Source organism: Capricornis sumatraensis, chromosome 10 (genome assembly GCF_032405125.1).
Source record: "Capricornis sumatraensis isolate serow.1 chromosome 10, serow.2, whole genome shotgun sequence".
Taxonomy (NCBI): Eukaryota; Metazoa; Chordata; class Mammalia; order Artiodactyla; family Bovidae; genus Capricornis; species Capricornis sumatraensis.
Window position 1 is genome coordinate 8,081,834 of NC_091078.1, and position 22,754 is coordinate 8,104,587.

The 22,754-nt window shown below is 39.2% G+C and overlaps 1 protein-coding gene and 1 non-coding gene across 5 annotated transcripts in view; both read right to left on the reverse strand.

Moving 5' to 3' along the window:
- The window catches only part of NRG3 (neuregulin 3), a 1,218,667-nt gene that overhangs the window by 559,196 nt on the left and 636,717 nt on the right, over positions 1-22,754 (reverse strand). The window lies entirely within an intron of this gene.
- TRNAC-ACA (transfer RNA cysteine (anticodon ACA)) lies at positions 20,254-20,325 on the reverse strand. The gene has a single exon. It is a non-coding gene; the product is annotated as a tRNA-Cys (tRNA).

The window sequence follows — 22,754 nt, forward strand, 5'->3', positions numbered from 1 at the left end:
GGAAAACCTATTAAATATTTGTTTTATTATTTATTATAAAAAGACTCCAGGCAAGAAATGCTAGTGGCTTAGGTAAGTGTAATACTAGTAGAAATAATAAGAAATGGGTAGATTTTGAGATGGGAAAAGTAGCTTGTGAAGTAGGCTTTGAGGAGAACAGGAATTAAGTGATAAAAGTGTTGAGGTTGAAGTATCTATTAGAAATCAAAACAGAGATATAAAGCACATGCTTGGAAGCACAAGTCTTGAATTTGGAAAGGAGGTATGGGCTGAAATCATCATTTTGGAAGTTATCAGAATTTAAGTGGTACTTAAAGGCATGACGCTGGGATAAATCCACCAGTCATAAGGAGAGAGGGAGACAGACAGACTGACAAGAGCATCAAGGACTGACATGATCCCATGTTCAGAGGCTGGAGAGAAGTGAGAATGAGTGACCAGCAAGGCAGGAGAAAGCCCAGAGCATGTAAGAGAGTGGGGTCCAAGTTCAGAAAACTTACACCCCTCAAAGAATGTTGACCTTGTTGATAGATGGTTAAGAACTGGGAACTGTCCATGGTGTTAAGCAGCATGGGGTCAGTGTTACCTTTGTGTGAGGGGAAAGTCAAACTGGAGAAATTCATCACAATTGGCTGCCTGAGTGTAGACACATCTTTGAAGAGTTTTGTAGCAAATAGGAGCAAAGAATAGGGTGGTAGGTGGTAGGGAAGTTTGGTAAAGTGACGATTTTCTTTTTGTGACAATTACTAACATATTAATATAGAGATGGGAAGGATCCATAGAGTTTTGAAATCAGAAGAACTGGGTGTAAAGTGGGGTTCTGTCACTTAATTGTTTTATGCCCCCTGACATATGACTCAACTTCTCTGAACTTCCATTTTTTTACCTTACCAGACATAAGGCTGCATTACCTTTAGTTAGCAATCTCGAGGGAGACAGAACTGGATTATATAAAGACTCACAGAGATAAAGATTTATATTTGATGTCTCTTAGAAGCTGCAGGTTAAAAACCTTCTTTATGGATCCCTAACATCTTCATCTTGGAATGGGAAAATAATGCTTGTGGCCCTGGGATTTGTTAAGAATTGAGTAAAATGGTGCAAATGAATTACCCGGAATAGCATCTGGCACGTATCAAGTACAAGGTAAATGAGATTTGCCTTCCCTGTGTGCTCTATGGTGTCTCAGAGGAAGACCCAGCTTCTCTGAATGGACATTTGCACCACCAGCTCCAACCTTGCTCTTTCATGGATCTGGTCTCCCGTCTGTTTATAACAGCAGCATAGCCTGAGGCTCTCCTGAGACCATATATTCGCTAAGATTACTGCTTTACTGCTATCAGTACTGTGCTGCCTCAGTCTCTGTCCATCCTCCCATGACCCAGGTTCTGATGCCGTGGGCTCCAGCCACACGGGCTGCGCCCTATGGAGTGTGCTGCCAAAGCAATGTGAGGCACAGGGAAGGCTATTTACGAAAAATACCAATGGAAATACCAAGTGGACCTACATTAAAGTTACACTACACCTTCCCTGGTACAAATGTTCAAACCACTTTCTTGGAGATATTTTCCTATCTCTAAGAACATGTAAATGTATCACAGGGGAATATGTGAGGGTGTATGGTAATTAGAGTTGTGAAAGCACTGGTTTCTGATCTTCAGTCACATCCAATCTGAATCACACTAGTTAGGTGAACTAGACAAGTTAATGAGCCTCTCTAAATCTCCGTTATCTCAGTCTGTCAGTGGGGCTTGCAACATCTCATGTGATCTATGTGAATGAAAACTGAGACAATTTTAGCAAATCTCCCTTCAGAGCACCCGATATGAGTGAATAATCATGTTTATTACCGAGTAGGTTATCTGTGTATTAGGTACTTGGGCAAAGAAGACTTCTATACTAAAAATTCACAATTCAAGACGAGAATAATGGCATAGAGGTCTCCATACAAACACTTTTCTAAATATTTGAAACCCTGTATTATGAAGTTCTCCAATGAAAAAAATAATTCTAAATATGGTGCAACATCATTAATTCCTGACCTAGTACATAATTCTCCACCCAAGACAAAGCTGATCATGGTGCTGGCCCCACAGTCCTGAAGTTGTAGTGAACCATAGAAGGAAGTGTCCCTTCTGAAGACCAGTTTTACTTTCCACCATGACACTAACGCCACTTCCACGAGACCCTAATTTTGGAAAGAAATCCCTCAGTAGATATTGTAAATTCAAACTAAAGATAAAGCTATGGTCTTATACATACCATAATTTAATGCCAAAAAAAAGTTGAATTTTCTGAAAAAAAGAATAAGGGCTTTTCCAAAATTTCCCTGGTTTAATCAAAAGTAATTTATTTTGTACTTAAATTTCATTTGGAGTTTGGGAGATCTCATGCTAAGATTAGTCTTACTATCTGTACAGCCTTAGAGCAAGTTACAAATGGATGTGAGAGTTGGACCATAAAGAAGGCTGAGTGCCAAAGAATTGATGCTTTCAATTTTTCAGAGTCTCTTGGACAGCGAGGAGATCAAACCAGTCAAAGGAAATCAACCCTGAATATTCATTGGAAGGGCTGATGCTGAAGCTGAAACTCCAATACTTTGGCCACCTGATGTGAAGAACTGACTTACTGGAAAAGACCCTGATGCTGGGAGAGATTGAGGGCGGGAGGAGAAGGGGATGACAGAGGATGAGATGGTTGGATGGCATCACTGACTCAATGGAAATGAGTTTGAAGAAACTCCAAGAAATGGTGAAGGACAGGGAAGCCTGGTGTGCTGTAGTCCATGGGGTCGCAAAGAGCTGGACACGACTTAGCAACTAAACAACAAATAGCAACCTACATGTCCTCTGCAGGTCTCCATTTCCACATCTGGAAATAACGTTTTGGTGGTAAAAATTCAAATATGATTGTATGCATCCAGCATACAGAAAGTGTGTAAGAACTGAAAGTTCTTCTCCAGTATACTTTATGCTTTTTCACACTCTGATAACTTTTAAATAACCCTTATCTACCTTGGGCTCAAGTTATCAATTGGCAAACCTCACAGTGTATAAAAAAATAAGAAAAATAGGCTCATAATTATGTCCCTGATTCTCTTTACATAAATTTAAATGAATTCACACCATGTTAATTAAATTTTATTATTTTCACTAGACTTGAAATAGATTTAATTCACATACATTACAATAGTTAGGGCTTCATTATCATATATGAAAATCTTGAAAATTATCTGCTAAACAAATACTGAAACCACATGATAGTCCTTAATTATTGTGAGTCTAAGGAGGCTACAATCCATATATTGATCACAACCTACAATATACTAAAATGTAATTCTGGACTCCACAAATTGGATTTTGAAATTCAGTGTGAAAGATTTTCATAAGACACCCTGGGGAATGTGATAGGAAATGATATTACTTTGGTTCTATATTCTGCCTGTTCCTCTTCTCTTACAGCAAACACAAGTAGAAGAATCACTGAGATAAAAGTGAATACTTCTTTTTGGAATAAATGGTTTATAAAAGTTGTCGTCGTACCCATTTTCAAATAATCACACCTGAGTGTGAAGCCTAAATGAGGAATTACATGAACTGTGAAATCAGTAATGGTCTGTTGACATGCTTAATGTGGATTCCAAGGTCTGACATGTAAACACCATATAACTATTTTTGGCATGAATAAATCTCTCTCATAAGCTGATAGTACACAAAACGTGGGCTTGTGATGTCAGAGGTTTGACTTTACACACAAGCTCTACTCATTAGCTGCAGTGTGACTTCGGGAAAGTTACTGACCCTCCATTTATTCATCCATAAGAAAGGAATAATGATAGCACCCCCGATGTTAATTTTAAAAACTAAAATGAATAAATGATGGAAGGGATGTATTAGACACACATACTCTATCCAATTGGTTATAAATTAGTCATTGAAAACTCTAAATCCACAAATCAACTTTCTGACATGTTCACTTTAAATTCATTTACACACTTACAGTGTAAAAACTCTTAGGTCTTATACCAACTTATAAAATTATTTTTAAGAAAAGACTCAAACTATAAGAACAAATAGGAAGAAAATTAAAAAACAAAATCAATAAAGCACACTGGTACTGATTCTTCCCAGAATTACTCCCACTAAAGGACTTCATGCTTGTTTACATTTTACTTGGGGTATCTTGTTCTTCCTCAGCTGCAGAATATTCCTTATGAGACTTTAGGATAATTGTTACATTTTTAAGAACTGCTAGATGCCCCTGTTGCTGATTAGATTACCCTTCAAGAATCCTACCACACTGTGTTTATGTGCTTGCCATACTAAATGGCCTAATATCTCAAATTAGTGAAATTAATATTCAAAAGCACAAGCTCTCTTGGTACCTAATGCTAAAAGCTATTGACATCCTGTTTCTTGAATTATTCAAACATACATCGTTATCAATTTGTATAAGGGTGTTTTATAAATTACAAACAGGCAATTCATTTAACATGTATTCTTTTTCATGTTTATCTAAATATTAAGCTATCTTTGGATTTAACTAAGGTGATGGAGGCTTTGGGGCCATTTGGACAGTATAGGGTTATATATGGGGATGCTGTGGAGTCAAGTTCTTCTTGGTGCAACATTGGCGTCTTAAAAGACAAGTACCACAATAGCATCCAAGAGATGACCTGCCTGTACTTGTTAGATACAGGACAAAAGATGAATTGTGAAAGATGCTATAACCACATTATCTTATTTGTACTGCAGCATATCCTTTCAAGGGTACCGTTCTCATTTTCTACATAAGTAAACTGCCATGATTTTCCTTTTTTTTTTTTTTTTTTTTTAGATGAGTACAACTAAATGCAGTTGAGGTCTCTAGCAGAAGGTATTCTAGGAAAAACTGGAAGAGTCACATGAATCACACCTGGATACAAACCCCCAGACAAGATATTGCCACACTCCTTAGAGAGTTTAGAGTCTGAGGACCCCAAATCTGGACGTACCTGAAAAGTCCTCTAATCAAACTCTTTATCAGACCAAAGTATGGTTCTACCAGGAACACAGCTCTCATGGCAAGATCTTCATATTAAAATCTGGCTTGACATAAGGAAACATCACAAGGAAATCACTGACAAATGAGATCCTGGAGGTTCTAGAGCAAGAACTGCTTTTATTGTGAAAAATAAAATGTTTCCTGGCATATCAGTAAATAGAAGATGTAACACTCATCAGCAATTGCTGCCACCACCGAAGGTGACGTGTGAGCCCTGAGGGAGCTCAGGAAGGAAAGAGTACCTGTCATCTAAGAAGCTTACAGCTCAACATTCAGAAAACGAAAATCATGGCATCCGGTCCCATCACTTCATGGGAAATAGATGGGGAAACAGAGGAAACAGTGTCAAACTTTATTTTGGGGGGCTCCAAAATCACTGCAGATGGTGACTGCAGCCATGAAATTAAAAGACACTTACTCCTTGGAAGAAAAGTTATGACCAACCTAGATAGCATATTCAAAAGCAGAGACATTACTTTGCCGACTAAGGTCTGTCTAGTCAAGGCTATGGTTTTTCCAGAGGTCAGGTATGGATGTGAGAGTTGGGCTGTGAAGAAGGCTGAGTGCCAAAGAATCGATGCTTTTGAACTGTGGTGTTGGAGAAGACTCTTGAGAGTCCCTTGGACTGCAAGGAGATCCAACCAGTCCATTCTGAAGGAGATCAGCCCTGGGATTTCTTTGGAAGGAATGATGCTAAAGCTGAAACTCCAGTACTTTGGCCACCTCATGTGAAGAGCTGACTCATTGGAAAAGACTCTGATGCTGGGAGGGATGGGGGCAGGAGGAGAAGGGGACAACCGAGGATGAGATGGCTGGATGGCATCACGGACTCGATGGACGTGAGTCTGAGTGAACTCTGGGAGTTGGTGATGGACAGGGAGGCCTGGCGTGCTGGGATGCATGGGGTCGCAAAGAGTCGGACACGGACTGAGCGAATGAACTGAATTGAAGAAGCCACCAGCCTGCAGCCACTTCCAACAGTGAGTCCCAAGCTCAGGAGGCAAAAACCACAGGTTACTGCCTTAGCTAGCTGAGGAGCATGTCAAAGGAATGATTTCAGTGAGCCAGACTCTTGCATCATTCCATACATAGACTTCCCAGGTGGCACTGATGGTAAAGAATCTGTCTGCCAGTGCAGGAGACCTGAGAGGTGTGTGTTCAATCCCTGGGTTGGGAAGATCCCCTGGAGAAGGAAATGGCAACCCACTCCAGTATTCTTGCCTGGAGAATCCCTTGGATAGAGAAGCTTGGTGGGCTATGATCCAAAGAGTTGCAAAAAGTCAGACACAACTGAAGAGACTTAGCACATACACAGAAAAGCCCCTATTTCCTTATCTTGGGATATCTTGTTTTTTTTTTTTTTAATTAACAATCTTTTGGTGTTCAGGCTACCTGACCTTTGTTGCAAAAATTCTGTATAACCTGGTTTCTCCCCTCACCTTCTCAGAGCAGTCCTTTCAGGATCACTTGAAATGCTGTCTCCTGGGCTTAAAGTCCCCAAAATTCCCACAGAATAAAACATAACTCTCAACTTTTAGGTTGTGAATATATTGTAAGTCAACAATCGGAAGCAAGGAAAATCAGATCAAGGGAAAACCGGGAGTCAGCATGCAGCAGTCACACCGAAGGTGACAAATTTAAGGGCTATTAATGCAAGAACTTGAACATAATAATGGTGACTATAATAGTAATTATAAATAGCAATCATTTTAAAAATAGTGGTAGGAGTAATTATAACAAAAGTTCATAGTTATTAAGTGTTGACATGTGCTACACATTGGGCTAAATTCTTTACATACATCACCTTATTTAATCTTTAAAACAACCCTGAGATAGAGCTATTATAACTTTCATTTTACACCTAGCAAAACTAAGGCTCAAGGAAATTTAACAACTTGCCCGAGCGCACAAAGCCAAAGAAAAAGCCAAGGCAGTGCCTGGAGTCGGAAACATATCAGATTGATTCTGAAATTTTCTTTTAAAAGTGGAAAAAACCAGCAGGTGAACCATGTACTAAACGTCCAAACCATATTCAAGATCCACCCTGTTAATCCAGGTGCAAACCAGCAAGCATGTGACTCTTTCAATACATTGCATTTTGTTGACCAGAAAGCCATTATAAATGACTAACATGTATGCTAATAGATTGAAATACAAGAAAAAAAAAATTACTAAATGCTAGAGGTTAGAAATTTACAGTATAATTACATTTACAGGTGGTCTTAAGGTATGAAAAGCAAATTAAAATCTAGTGCAGATAGTATTTTTAAAATTTTTCTTAGAAATACTCATAAGAGAAAAAAGGTAGGATTTGGTCCTGTCTCTAAATTCCAGAGCACTGCTTCTGCCTAAACACTAACAGACAATTGAGAGCTGTGGACACTATACTCAAAACTACCATGTTGTTCAGGTACTGGGGGTGTTAGAGATCATTTGTCATAAACTGACCTTGAGGGGTAAGCATTGTCCACACATTGCAACTCAAGATTCTAGGAAATGTCTATTAGTTACATGGAAGGAAACCTCTTAAAAAGGGAATGGAACCTGATTTTTTTGTACAAAGCTATAGCTGCCTTGTAGCTTTCTGGGAAGACAACTGCATTAAAAACAGAACAATCTGGGACTTTCCTGGTGGTCTTGTGGTTAAAACTCCCTGTTCCACCACTGGGAACACAGGTTTGATCCCTGGTTGGGGAACTAAGATACCTCAGGCCATCCAGCACAACCAAAAAAGAGAGAGTGAATCATCTATTCCTGGTATCCCTTTTTTCACATCATCACCATCAATTTTAAGAACGAAGATTCTCACGTGAGGTCAGATGTTGTTGGCTCCCCTTTACAAAGGTCCAAGGAGTTTGAGACAGCTAATCAGTAAGCTGCCTTGAGAGCCTTGAGTCAGAAGTCCCTACATCCTTTATGGGGCAGAGCAAATAGATGTCTTTTATCTAGGAGACCCACTCACCATTGTCCTGCCTGCTATGACCTGACTCGATAAGCTCATAATATCTGTTTCAATGGAAGCACATCTTCCTGTTAATCTCTTTCAACTGTGAAGTCCAAGTTTTGAGTATAGCCCATGCTGGTCTCTGTCCTAAGTTCTAAACCCCCAGATAGGTTGTGAATATATTCCTAGAAATCCCTCATATCAACTTACTTTCTTTTTGTGTGTCAGAGCCCTTCTGCCCTGCCCTTCCAAGACAGAAATTTTGATATCTGAAATGTATCTGAAGTTACTCATTGATTCATTTAAGAAAATCATTGCACATCTGCAGCTGTTAAGACCTGTGCTGGATAGCTGGATAATGAAGTTGATGCTTTTTTTTTTTTTTTTACAGCAAGGTCTTCTCCTTCCAGGGCTTATTTCAGGGAACCTGGACTCTTGATTTATGAGTGTCCCACACTTGCCCTCCAGCCCTAATACCATGGGTGCCTCATTATGTACTATGGTTCCCTACTCATTACCTACTTTCTCCCATGCTTGCATCCTCAGGAAGGTTAACAAAATCTCACTGTCTAGGCACTAAGCGTGTGCTTCTCTGAATCTCTAAAAGGCTTCATTAAAACATACATGGATCGACTTTACCCCCAGAGACTCTGACTCAGCAGGTCTCAGAAGGGCCTTGGAGCATGTGCTTCTACCAGACTCCCTGGTGTCATGAGGGCTGCCTGAGGACCACAATTTGTAAAACTCTGAACAAGAGCATTTCCCTGTACCACATTTCTTCCAAGTTGTTCCTCAGCTTGAAGGTTAGTACCAGGACTAGAAACCTGGGCCTCCAAAATCTTGATGCTAAAGCTGCAAAATCCTCATAATTACAGCCAAATGTTAATAGATGGGAAAACAGGGACAGCTATTACTGGGACATAGTTAGAACTAAGAACATACACAGAAAATTTAGAACTACTATAGGATCAATCCTGGCATCAGTCTACTGAGGAATAGAAATGCTGGCCCAGGATGGCAAGGCTGGGCTCAGTGTGACTACCCTCCTATGAAGCAAGATTAATGCTCACAAAGGCTCAGTGACAATCAAAAATCATAATTTAAGAACCACAGGTACTATATACTTATATTTGCCTAATCCTTTTGCAGAATTTTGCATATGGATTCTTGTCAACAGAATATTCCTGATTCTTTCCATACAGTCTCTAAATATTTCCTATTTCTATTTTTTTACTTTAGAAATGGAGAGGAAACCATGGCATTGAAGGGATGCCTAAACTTTATTTATCCATTTTTTTGTGGTTTTGAGTGCTTCCCCTCAGAGTAATCACATCAAAGGCTTTAGGGATGAAAGTATAGAAACTGAGCAGCAAATGTAAGGCCAAGAGTAGAAACTGTGATGCCCATTTCAGCAAACAAGAGAGCACAGCAACCAGTTAGGGATGACGCAATATGAATTAGATCCTGATCGAGGAATAATCAATACTGAATGACTAATCTTTTCAGAGCATTTCCATTCATCTGTGGTAATTAGTTTTTTTCCATTTCCATAGGAAAAAAAGAACTTTAGCAGTAATAGGCCAAGAGGAAAATAAAGATGAGTACACAGTATTTCTGGAAGTGAATGTTTTCTATCATTTAAATTTACAATATCTTGTAAAATAAGGTTGTCATTCATTTAACCAAATAACACTTAAGAGTTTATAAAGAACATTTTAAATCTGTGATGCATTTTACTCATCACAGTATTCCAGGGAGGCCATGTTTTATATATATACATATATATATGTATATATATGTCGATTAAGAGCACAGATAAATTACCATTAAGAGCACAGACAAAAAAACCACAAAAAACAGCAACAATTAATGAGAAGAAACATTAAGGGGTACAATATTTGGGAATAAAACTGGTAGAATTGAAGTGAGAGATGAAAAAGAGAGAAAAAAGTCTACTCTAGAACCAAGTCAGGAGACTGCCTAAGGCAAAAATATAACTGATGCTAGTAAACACAGGAAGATAGCTTCTTGGGGAAAAAACATACAAAGACTTGCACAGAGTCCTAATGATAATAAATATAATAAAAGTTAATATTTATTGACAACTCACTATGTTTTTAACACTGTGATCATGCTTTATTTTCCTGAAAGAATTGAGTCTTCACCACAACCTGATGAAGTAGAGTATTGTTTACCAATAAGGGAGATAAGGCTATCATGATTAAACAGAGGGTCAATTCTAGTCTTTCTGACAAAAGAGTCCAAGTTCATAATCGCAAACAGAGTCGAGGTTCATAATCGCAAGACTCCAGCACTTCCCAATATAAGTCATAGTACAAGGAAGCATGGCCTTCCCTGGTGGCTCAGATGGTAAAGTGTCTGCCTACAATGTGGGAGACCTGGGTTCGATCCCTGGGTCGGGAAGATCCCCTGGAGCAGGAAATGGCAACCCACTCCAATATTCTTGCATGGAAAATCCCATGGATGGAGGAGCCTGGCAGGCAACATACAGCCCATGGGGTCGCGAAGGGTGAGACATGACTAAGCAGCTAACGCACACAAGGAAGCACACAGTCTGTTAGAAGTGGAGGCGTGTGGCATCAGTGAAGCTGTGTCTTGCAGAAAGACAGGAGTAAAGAGGACACTTTGCTTCCACTCACTGAGATCCTGGGTTCAAGAGCCAAGAACTGACATCAGATAGAGACTATAAATAAGAAGCATAGGCCAGATGCTAAAGCACAGCTAAACCATATTAACAACAACCAAAGAATTTCTTCTAAGTAGCACAGCCATCTCACGAAACAAGCAGGTTACTTGTGCTGAAGCTGGCAGCGGACACTGTGTGGAGAGAAGGGCAGACTGGCCAAGCTTTGTTCATCTGCAAAGGGACCGTCACTGTGGACTGCTCAGAATACAGTGTCACAGTCTACTCTTCTGACAGCTTGGACAGAGCCTTAACCAAGCCTTTAATCATTGGTTTGGCCAAATATATATATACATACATATGTATAGAGAAGCTCTGAAAATCAGAAAAAAACAAGACAAGGAAATGACTGTGGCTCAGATCATCAACTCCTTATTGCAAAATTCAGATTTAAATTGAAGAAAGTAGGGAAAACCACAAGACCATTCAGGTGTGACCTAAATCAAATCCCTTACAATTATACAGTGAAAGTGACAAATAGATTCAAGGGATTAGATGTGATAGACAGAGTGCCTGAAGAATTATGGACAGAGGTTGTGAAATTGTACAGGAGGCAGTGATCAAGAACAGCCCCAAGAAAAACAAATGCAAAAAGACAACATGGTTGTCTGAGGAGGCCTTACAATAGCCGAGAAAAGAAGAGAAGCTAAAGGCAAAGGAGAAAAGGAAAGATATACACATGTGAATGCAGAGTTCCAAATAGCAAGGAGAGATAAGAAAGCTTTCCTCAGAAATCAGTGCAAAGAAATAGAGGAAAACAATAGAATGGGAAAAACAAGAGATCTCTTCAAGAAAATTAGAGATACAAAGGGAACATTTCAGGCAAAGATGGGCATAATAAAGGACAGAAAAGGTATGGAACTGAGAGAAGAAGACATTAAGAAAAGGTGGCAGGACTACACAGAACTGTACAAAAAAGATCTTCATGACCCAAATAACCATGATGGTGTGATCACTCACCTAAAGCCAGACATCCTGAAGTCTGAACTCAAGTGGGCCTTAGGAAGCATCACTACAAACAAAGCTAGTGCATGTGAAGGAATTCTAGCTGAGCTATATCAAGTCTTAAAAGATGATGCTGTCAAAGTGTTGCACTTAATTTGCCAGAAATTTGGAAAATTCAGCAGTGGCTATAGGACTGGTAAAGGTCAGTTTTCATTCCAATCCCAAATAAAGGCAATGCCAAAGAATGTTCAAACTACTGCACAATCACACTTATCTCACACACTAGCAAAGTAATGCTCAAAATCCTTCAAGCTTGGCTTCAACAGCACATGAACCATGAACTTCCAGATGTTCAAGCTGGTTTTAGAAAAGGCAGAGGAACTAGAAATCAAATTGCCAACATCTGTTATATCATAAAAGAAGCAAGAGAGTCTCCCCAAAACATCTACTTCTGCTTTATTGAATACTCTAAAACCTTGGACTGTGTGGATCATAAAAAACTGTGGAAAATTCTGAAAGAGACGGTAGTACCAGACCACCACACCTGCCTCCTGAGAAATCTGTATGCAGGTCAGGAAGCAACAGTTAGAACTGGACATGGAACAATGGACTGGTTCCAAATTGGGAAAGGAGTATGTCAAGGCTGTATACTGTCCCCTGTTTATTTAACTTATATGCAGAGTATATTGTGCAAAATGCCAGGCTGGATGAAGCACAAGCTGAAATCAAGATTGCCAGGAGAAATATCAATAACCTCAGATATGCGGTTGACACCACCCTAATGGCAGAATGTGAAGAGGAACTGAAGAGCATCTTGTTGAAAGTGAAAGAAGAGAGTGAAAAATATGGCTTAAAACTCAACATTTAAAAAACTAAAATCATGGTATTCATCCCCATCACTTCATAGCAAATAAATGGAGAAAAAGTGGAAACAGTGAAAGACTTTTTGGGGCGGGGCTTCAACATCACTGCAGATGGTGATTTCAGCCATGAAATCAAAGATGCTTGCTCCTTGGAAGAAACACTATAACCAATCTAGACAGCATATTACAAAGCAGAGACACTACTTTGCCAAAAAGGTCTGTCTAGTCAAAGCTATGGTTTTTCCAGTGGTCATGCATGGATGTGAGAGTTAAGACTATAAAGAAAGCTGAGCACCAAAGAATTGATGCTTTTGACCTGTGGTATTGGAGAAGAGTCTTGAGAGTTCCTTGGATTGCAAGGAGATCAAAGCAATCAATCCTAAAGGAAATCAGTCCTGAATATTCATTAGTAGGATTTATGCTGAAGCTGAAACTCCAATACTTTGGCCACCTGATGGGAAGAATTGACCAATGGAAAAGACCCTGGTGCTGGGAAAGATTGAAGGCAGGAGGAGAAGGTGACAACAGAGGATGAGATGGTTGGATGGTATCACTGTTTTGATGGACGTGAGTTTGAGCAAGCTCTGGAAGTTGTTGATGGCCAGGGAAGCCTGGTGTGCTGCAGTCCATGGGGTCGCAAAGCGTCAAACACGATTGATCAACTGAACTGAACTGAAGCCTTGAATTTTTGGTTTGGCCTCCTGAATGGAAAAAGCCTGATGGCTTGCATTGCAGCTGAGGGTCTCCTATCAGAGGGGGCAACAGGTGTGTTTTACGAGCCCCATCTCAGCTCTGGAACCCCTGAGACTGAATGCTCCTTCCCTTAATCAACCTTCTCAGTTTGTCACCCCAACCCTGTCTCATTTAAAAGATTTTCTGCTTTGGTCCTATAGCTGATTATTTTGCAACTTTCCTTTTATGATGGATTTTTCTTACATGCGAAGTCTAGTTGCTAGTGACACAACTACAAGGCCAGACATACACCCTGCACAACACACACGCACACGCAGCACCAAGTTACACAGCCCTGGGAAGACATAGAGCTCTACCAATTACACTGAAATAGATTCATGTATATTACTTCAGTTCTCAAATTGTCTATTTCCTTATTTTAAAATGGAAGATATTCTAGTTACGCTATGGCTTTGTTAAAGAAATAAATCATAAAGTTTTATAAAGTGGCTGGTTGTGAAATACAAGATGCTGATCATTACTACCCCAATTTCTTCCCTTCTTTCCCTGGTTAATTAATAAATATTACAAAATATATCCACAAATACTGATTCTTTATCAGCTTGATACTGTACTCCTGAATACTTAAGCTAAGCTGTACATCTAACTAAGATTATTTGAATTCTATGATTTGCACACCAGAGTTGTACTTTAAATTTGCAAACAACTTGTGGCCACACAAGATAATACTTATAGTAGAATCATTAAGCCTAAGATTATTTTTAATTTCTTCAGGAAAAAAACTTTCTATGTCCATTCTATTTAAACATGATTTATATTATTATGCAAATGAACATGATTAACTAAACATAGTAATCACTTTTGACTCTTATTTTTTTAATCAAAGAAAGCTGAATAAACATGTAGATATGTGAGTCACACGCTCAGAAGTAAAAACTGAAAACTTAGATCAACAGGAAAGGAGTGTAGGGAAAGAATGTGAAATTTGTTAGGCAAGGAGGGGTCAGATATTCTGCACTTTAGAAGTCAGATATTCTGCATTTTAAATGTCACCAAGATCAAAATAAATAATGGCTGAAAAAATAAAATGTATTGGGAATCAAGGCCACTGAAATTTTTAAAAAGAAAAATTTCAATGGACTGAGAGAGTTCAAGCCAGACTGTTAAGAGTTAAATTTGATAGAGAACCATTAGTGACACTAACTGGCTGTAATTTTAAAGCCTGGCAAAGAGGGGAAGGAGTGGAAGGCATAAGACATCTCAGTAGACACTTCAAAGAGATTTTCATGGCAAAGGAAAATTATTTATAAATTTACCCTTGATAAAAACCAAGGGAAATATCTCAATGAGGAAAAAGGAAACAAGATAAACACGTGGATTGGGGGACAAGCAGAGGGATGAAAGGCAATTATGGAGGGTTATGCTCTAGTATTATGGCCTGGAGAATCCATGTATAGTCCATGGGGTTGCAAAGAGTCGAATGCGACTGAGTGACTTTCACTTTCACAAGCTCTCGTGAGGATGCTAGACAGGTCTTCTTCCAACAACAGTAGACTGTCTTATCGATCGACTACGGATATTCACAGTCACCTTATTCCATGGAAGGAATGCATGTTTACTAGGTTTGACCACGTGACTTGCTTTGCCCAATGACATGTGAACAGCTATATACTCTGAGAGAAGCATTAAAAGCTAATAGAGAGGAGGAGAGGGTGAGATGTATGGAAAGAGTAACATGGAAACTTGCATTACCATATGCAAAACAGACAGCCAACAGGAATTTGCTGTATGACTCAGGAAACTCAAACAGGGGCTCTGTATCAACCTAGAGGGGTGGGATTTGGGGAGGAAGATGGGAGGGAGCTTCAAAAGGGACGGAATATATGTAAACTTATGGCTGATTCATGGTGAGGTTTGACAGAAAACAACAAAATTCTGTAAAGCTATTATCCTTCAATAAAAAAAAATTATTATTTATTTTTAAATGAGATAATCCATGTTATATACTTAACATATCTGGCACAAAATTTTAAAAAAAAAAAAAAAGAAGCTAACAGGTTTGAATCTGTCTTCTCTTTCCCTATGGCAGGAGGATCAGCGTGCCCCATTATAGCAGCTGCTTTAGGAATGAGAAGACAAGTAGACAGAGCTAAGCAGAGCTGTGTAGAGCAGACACAGCAGAGAGGAGAAGAAACAAACAGATGTGAATAGATGCCACTGTGAACGTAAATAAGAAAAAAATGATGAGCCACTGTGATTTGGGGAGTAATTAACAGACAAAATTGATCATTAAGCCAACTCAAAGACAGATACTCGGAAAGACTTACAAGAGATCCTGCCTCCTTTCCCACCTCCCCCTAGCACAAATAAAATTTCCCATTTTTCCATAGGCACAGATTATTTTACTTAGGATATTCATGTCAGCATACAAAATGCCTTTACTGAGATATTATTAATGTGTCATAATATTCACCTTTTGAAAGTGTATGAGATATTATTAACATATATAAAATTCATCTTTTGAAAGTATACAATTCAATTTCCTTCTTTCAGTGTATTTAGAGTGGTACAACAATTCCCACTGCTTAACTGTAGAATATTTTTATCCCCCAAAGCCACCTTGTATTCTTCCTAGTCCCAGACAATCACTAATCTAATTTTGTCTCTGTATATTTGCCTATTCTTGACCTTTCATATAAATGGAAATAGACAATATGTCAGTATGTGGTCTTCTGCGCCTGGTTTCTTTCATTTATCCTAATAGATGAACCTCAATAACATTAGGAACCCTCTTTTAGGACAAGACAGAAACAGCTTTTTTGATGGTAGTTTTTTTTTTTACTATCTGTCAAGCTTGTATATAGATAGGTAGATATAGATATAGTCATATATATGGTTACATATATATTTATCTGAGCCAGAAGTATTGCTATTCCCATATTTCAGACCAAGAAACTAAGGCTCAATGATTTAATTCAATTCCTAATGTTTCATAGCTATTAAGTACCAGCATCGGTATAAAAACCCAAGTCAGTTTGACTCCAGCTTCCATGCTTTTTTCCTTTCACATTACCTTATATGATTTCAAAGGATTATTTCTCTAAAAATGTCAGTTATCTAAGGATATTAAATTGGATGGTGGATATCCTTCAACTTTATGCCATGTGCCTTTCTCCACTGTCTTGCACCAAAAAAGAAACACAAGAGAATGGCCCTGTGCTTTCTAAATAGGCAAGGAAATTTAAAAAGCAGATAAAAAGTCAAAAGTAGTTAACAAAAGAAGCCTGTCTGGATTCTGAAATGTAATCCACTTCCCCCAATCAATTATTCCTTACATAAAAGAATACTAAAAGAGATTAGAAGTTCTTGTCTATTGTTTTTAATTATTTTGAAGTTTACACTGGTATGACATACAAAAAGACATAATAGGATAAGTCTAAAGAATCTCAAACTAATTTTCAGGAGCACAAGTCTGATCTCACACGGCTGGAGCATCCCTGTGATCTCTGAACAGCATTATTCTCACTCAGTCAATAGAGGTTATTGTGCTCTATTAAAAGAGCTTAGTGTTCATGGTAGTACACAGCTTCCTAAGTATTTAGAATTCATGCTATCACTTTAGATTAATTATGCATTTAAAAACATATGGTTCAAATCCCAAAGAAAATTTGATTGGAGAATTCTGCAATTAGGTTTAACCAATAGTTGCTTTCTTTATCCCTTCTTATGTCACTGAATCATTGGCCTTAATACAGTTTCAGATGCCTCAGAATCACTGTAAACTCTACTAGTCTTGGACAGAGATACTTGTTAAAACAAAACAACAACAAAACAGTTACCTTTCCTGGTCTTTACAAACTGACTCCATGCAGAGGAAGAAAGTCACTCATCAGCCTAGTATGAAGGCTTAGGTTCTTCTATGGGCTTTTATAGGTATTTGTACTGTGTGTGCACACTTTTCTAGGTATTTGTACTCTTTACGTGTGTGTGTGTGTGTGTGTGTGTTTTATAATTCCCTTATATACACAAGTATATTTAAATATAATACATTAAGAGTCCCATCCTTGTTTTCTCTTGGGGCTTTCGCTGTCTATTGTATTCTTTAATGAGGAATTTCTTGTCTCAGGAGTCTACATGTCTGTAACTATGTTGTAATTTTCATGAGCCATGCCTGCTGCTTCCTGTGCTTCCACTTGCCTGAGATGCAAGCTGCTTTTTTTTTTTTTTTTTGGCTGTCTCAATTCCAATGTAGGTTAAAGAGACCAATCCCTAAGGCAGTTTACAGAGTATAATGTTGCAAATTCAGTCCTCTCTGGTCTCTCTGGTTCATTGAAAGCAACTGGAGACTAAACCACCATTTCCTCCCAAGTGTGCTTCTGCACTATGCTGAGAATGGGGTAGGAAAGGGCAAATAAAACTGCCACAAAACTCTGTACCATTTCAAACTCGGCCTTTTCGTGATTGGGTGTTCACCTAGTTACTGTAGATCTTTGACTGACTTTCAGAATTCTTATACAGTTTAGTTAGTTTCTATCTGTTTTTTAAATCCTGTGGAGGAATGTTGTTGATCTCATTCTACCTTTTGACTCTTATGTACTGAAAAAAAATTTTTTTCCCACACCTAACACAGTTGATGCATTTCTCCATGTCACTGGCTATCTTTCATCTTATAATTTATTCATCTTCTATTTTTTATTATTACTCTTCTCACCATCTAAATGCTTCAAAAGCACAGAAAAGTTGCTTTCTTCACACAACATATAACTCAGTGCTGGACTCTCACTAGGCACTCAATTTCAGCTTGATGAATTGAGCACAATAGAAAAGCAAGCCTAAGTGTGTACACATTCCATCAACTAGCACCATGAGTACCGTCACCATTTTCCCAACTGTACAATCGCAGCATTGCTTTAGACTGTGTGTCAATAGTTGGGTATGTGCACAGAAAACCCCACAGTGATCCTGTTGAAATTCTGTAGCTGGTATATTGTTATGTTAGCAGACTGTTTTTGGAGATTGCAGCAGGCACTGTGCATCCGCTCAGAAGGAAAATGAGCACCACTTCTCTACAATGCCTGTAACCACATCCCTTCCCTCAGTGAAAAGTGGGTATTTATGCAGAGAGAGAAGGTAGCATTGCTCCTATTGTTGATTTGGCTTATCCAAGAGATTCTAGAAACAGCTCTGGCATTTCAAGAATAAGGGAAAACACAAAAGCACTAAATACAGGAGTCTTTCAATGTAGAGTTTAAAGTAAAAGATTGTTGGATGTAAATTAATTCCTGTTATCTGAGATATTAGGGAGAAAAGAAAGTGAAAGGGATAACATGCTTGGTTTTCATTACCACTCACAGGAGTCCTTCTGAAGAAAGACGTTAAATGTCTCCCCTGAGGTGTCTGTTGTCCTCCTAATTGAATTAGTCAAGTAGAAATGCACGTTATTTGGACACGGATACCCAAGGGGAATTGCTATAAAGTGGATATGTCCGATAACCCATTAGAAAATACTGTATTAAGTAGCCTCTATAATAAGACAATATCTTTAACTAAGAAGACTTACTGAAAGTCAGCATAAATTGTCTAAATCTCTTTCTGTATCTCTCTTCCCTCTAAAACAAAAACAACTGGACTGTTAATTGTCACTTATGCACTCTGGATCTGTTTTTCACAGAAAGTGAATTTCATCATTGAACTAATGTATTTTAAGAATCTCCTGTGTTTCATATCCACCTTGTTATGTATGCATCTATTTGTGTCAGGCACATACCCATCATAAATTATGTTGAATATTTTGTTTTCTAAGTACCAGGTTTTGGTATTCCCAGTATTTTTCCAATACTTAGCAACTCCTTTTTCATAGTTACCAAAGACACATGAAGAATTAGGCCAAGGTTAATTTTAAAATGTAAAATATTACAATTACATGGAAGTGAGAGACGGTATTTGTTCTAGTAAATATATGTATGTGTGTGTGTGTGTGTGTGTGTGTGTGTGTGTGTATAAATTCAAATACGATTTTATTCCCGCCGTCCACTCTTATTAAGTAGGTTGCCCTTTTGGACATGTACATACCCCCTCACACAGCAAGTGCTCAGAATTTATTTGCTGAATGAATCCATCATAATTTGGCTCCAAACTCTAAGAAATATGTAAAACTCAATTATTTATAAAATCCTCTCAGTTTTAATTTCCCCTAATATTATGTTAGCAACTTTTGAGGGGACAAGATTAGACTTACTTGGTGTGTGTGTGTGTGTGTGTGTGTGTGTGTGTGTGTGTGTGTGTGGATGTACACATATTTTGTGGATAAGATGCCATTTGAATGGGGTCAGAGGAATAACATTAGCAAATGCCTTCAGAATGCTCCATGCTCTCTCAGTAGTTCAGGTGGGGTGGTAACCTGTGGGCAACTAGGTTCGAGAGAGGAATTTTAGCAAGGCTGAGCAGAAGGGAGGAAAGGAGAAAGCTGAGTTCTGGTTCCTGAAGGAGCCTGGAGGCCCTGTCAGCTCTGAACAGAGAGGTCTGTGGATCATGGCAGAAGAGAGACAGCTGCAGACCCAGGGCACTGGAAGGCAAGGAACTGTGCGGGCAGCAGTTTTGGGAATGGGCCAGGCCCAGCTATCCAAGCAGAGGCCCCTGATAAGCTGAACAGGGCAGGGGGAACCAAGTAGAGAGCCTGGAGTCTCTCTTATCAGCTAATAAGTATAATTTCCTGGAACTAAAGGCAATTTCAGGAAGCATAACTATGGTGAAAAGGAGGGTTGTGGAAGCTGACACTGAGCAGAGGCGGCCAATGAGCCTCAGGCTAAGGGTGGAATAATGACTGTACTAAATGTCACCGAGCCCTCTGACTCTGACAAAGAGCTTAGCTCCACCCAGCTGGATTCTATGTACCATCTGCCTCTGCCACAAGATTATGAGCTTTCTCTGTAAAGCACTATCTGGTGCCCACAGGCTCCCGATAAACCCTACCCTGGGGATGCAAAATCCTTCTAGTTTTAAAGTACTGCCGAACTCTTCAATTTGAAGAGTTCGGCAGTACTTTAAAACTCCAGAGGTTCTTCCCAACCCGGGGATCGAACCCAGGTCTCCTGCATTGTAGGCAGATGCTTTACCATCTGAGCCACCAGGGAAGCCCTGTCTTTGTCATGACCACTAGTAAATAATGGCCATTCCTTTTTATTGAATACATGCTATATGCTTTATACATACCATCTCATATTATCCTTTTAATACTTTCTGGTGAGACAAGAAGATTGAAGGCTTAAGCGATTCAGCCACTTAAGTTCCCCAGGCCTTGAAAAGTGAACCCCAAAAGCTAGAAGTTTCATCCAGCTTGATCTGGCTCCAAGGCTTGAAGATTTCTACCAATCTACTTGGATCTTATTGGAAGATATCTTTTTACTGAAAATATTAATAAGTTAACTCTAAAAACATTGAAAGACAAATTTTTAGAAGGTATCTCAGAAACCCATGGGCCTTGTTTTATGCTGTGCCTTGTTACGCCACAGAATTTAAGGCCAACATCTTAGAAGCAGGCTGTAAAGAAGTCAGAGGGAGGCTGGCTCAGAGCAGAATGCACACACGTCTCTAGGGACTTCTGCTTCAACATCCTGAAAAGGCAGAACCAGGGCCCAGTTTTATACAACTGACTAAATGGAATGGGATGAAAGCAATTACCTTGCCATTCATTGCATTTTTTAGTATGCACAGTCAAAGATACCAGGAGAGAACTCCTGTTTTGTTGAACCATAACCAAGAAAGTAAGTATGAGAGAATAGTAATAGTGATGATACACATTCTTTTCACTTTCTAATCTGAACTACCATATCCAGTAAGTAAACACTTTGAACTAATATGTTTGCAACATACAAGAGCATACGCCCCCATGCCAGAGCTAGCCATGCTTCTTGTCCATTCAGGAAGCCAAGGCCAGGTGCCCAGAGAAGGCAGCGAGATTCCTGAGCGTTCAAGGACCACGATCTCCGCACTCGTAACCAGCTCACTACTTGCTGTGCACATTCACTCCTATTCTAACTATGGCCTAGAAATGACCATACCATGAAGCTTCTTTCTTAATCAGTTTAGTCATCCAGGTTCTTCATAGCATATCCTACATTCCCCCCAAGAGAGACAGTATCTGCCTCTTGAAATGCTACCCATCTTGGAAGGCCTATTTTAAATGCTTTTGAATCTGACATTTTGGATCCTTCTTTGACCTACTCTGTGGGCCTGGGTTTCTTAAAAGCATAGAACACAGGCTTTTTGTGTCTGATAAGTGTTGTATTTCTGGTATCTCAGTACCTGGTACACACAGATGCTCAATTAACGTGCACAACACAAAAAGAAGGGGAAAACAAAAGGGAAAAAAAGAAAAAAAAACACCTAGAAATGAAGACAGGAACAAAGGAGGGCAGGAGGGCAGGAATAAAGCAAGGGGACATGTCTCCTTCTACTTCAGAACTGATTTTGAAAAGCAAAATGAAAAAGAACTCAACAGAACAAATGAATGACCAGCTGCCTTACAAACTTACCAAAGAATCGATGTAATGAGTCATAGATGATAATATAAGGGTATTATCTCTTAGCTACCTACCTACCTGCCTATCTATTTCTCCATCCACCATCTATCTATTCATCTCTCCCTCTCCCTTCCCCATGCCCTTGCAGTTCTACCAGAAAAATAGTGATCAGAATAGCTACTTCTTCCAGGCTTGCTAAAGATTCAATTAGATGCAATAAATCTAAAGCTCCATCCGATATTCTGCAAAGCATTTCCCAGTAGCTGCGGTGCCTGAAGTCATTCTATTCTTGGCTATAATTCAGCACCCTTCTCACATAATTCTCTGCCTGGGAGATATCTGTCAGGGCTTTTTGTATCACTTGTCTCCTGTTGGACAATGCCAACATATCCATAGAAATTCCCTTCCCAATGTGGAGATTAAAAAAGGAGGGAGAGGATGATAACTGTTTTTCAAAGTGAAGCAAGTCTAGGTCGCACTGAAGGTTTCTAAAAGGTAACCTCAATAATTCAGTCCCTCGGCCATCCTCTCTCTGAAAGTCGGACATGTACATTCACGAGAACTATTTTATATCACAGCTTAGTTATTAAACCTGCTGTCACAGCCATCAGCCCTTCCTTCATAAGAGCTAGGCACTGTCACACCTCTCCAGTGCAGGCTGCTGGAGGGAGGCAGGCTTTAGAATCACATAGCTTAGGCTTGAGTCTCGGTTCTGATACTAGCCACAAATTCTGGTGCAAGGCCACAGGACCATTATTTAGTTCAGTTTTCTTATCTATACAAAGGGGACTCTAATACTTCATAGGTCATTCTGAGGATTAAATGTGATTGCCTTAGTTATACATTAAAACCAGGAGCAGCATACACTAGCTACTGGGAAAACGTTCACCATTTTCCTTAGGAGTTACGTGGGCACAGTGTTGCTAGTCACTCAGTCTTATCCAACTCTTTGTGGCCCCACAGACTGTAGCTGGCCAGACGCCAGCTGTCCATGGAATTCTCCAGGCAAGAATACTGGAGTGGGTTTCCATGCCCTCCTC